Here is a 1027-nt window from a genome sequence, read left to right on the forward strand (position 1 = left end):
TTCACCATGTTGGTCAGGCTGGTCTCAAACTCCTGACCTCAGGTGATCCACCCACCTCGGCCTCCCAAAGTGCTAGGATTACAGGCATGAGCCACCGCACCCCGTCTAGTGCCTGAAAGTTTAGAATGATCCAGATATGTGAGGAGTGGAGGGAAGAGCATGAGGGGCCCTGGGAAGAGAAAATGTGGTGCCCAGGGCTAAGAAACCGCATGGCTTAGGGGAAGCAAGTGCGGGTGGGCGCCACGCCCTCCTCAGCCCTCCACAGCCTGGTTTCTTCCCCTGACACCGCCTTGGAAGCCACACTCTTCTCCTTTGTGAGCCCAGTGAGCGGGTTCCGCCATATTGGTTAGTCCTCCCTGCTCCATTTCTCCTTCTTTGATCTTCTCTTCTGGAGCCACCCCCTCTTGTGACTTCCATGACTCGGAATGCCCCCCACCCTCCCTGCATCCATGCCCACTCCCTGCATCCGTGCCCACTCCCTGCATCCGTGCCCACTCACTGCCTGGCTCCTTTCCGATGCTGTTTCCCTGACCGTCCTTCAGGTCTGCTTGACCTGAGTCTCCATTCTCACCCACTGCTCCCTCACTCCACACCAGAGCGTCAGAACGTTTTCCGGGGTCATAGACTCCTTTGATTCTCTGCTGGTCACTCTTCCCAGAAAAAAATAAGTGCACATAATACATATATATGATTTTTTTCATACAGCATCATGAAGGGGTTTGAGGGTTCCACTAAGTGTTGTGAATTCCAAATTAAGAAGCTTCATTTCTTCATTGTCCCAGAAAGATTCCATCTATTTTCACAGTACTATCTATGTATAGCTTTTTTAAGTTGAAAACTGCACTGTAATCCTAGCAGTTTGGTAGGCCGAGGCGGGAAGATCACTTGAGGTCAGGAGTTTGAGACCAGGCTGGGCAACATGGCAAAACCCTGTGTCTACTGAAAATACAAAAATTAACCAGGCGTGGTGGCAGGCACCTGTAATCCCAGCTACTCGGGAGGCTGAGGCAGGAGAATCGCTTGAACC

This window comes from Mandrillus leucophaeus, unplaced genomic scaffold (genome assembly GCF_000951045.1).
Source record: "Mandrillus leucophaeus isolate KB7577 unplaced genomic scaffold, Mleu.le_1.0 Scaffold72, whole genome shotgun sequence".
Lineage (NCBI taxonomy): Eukaryota > Metazoa > Chordata > Mammalia > Primates > Cercopithecidae > Mandrillus > Mandrillus leucophaeus.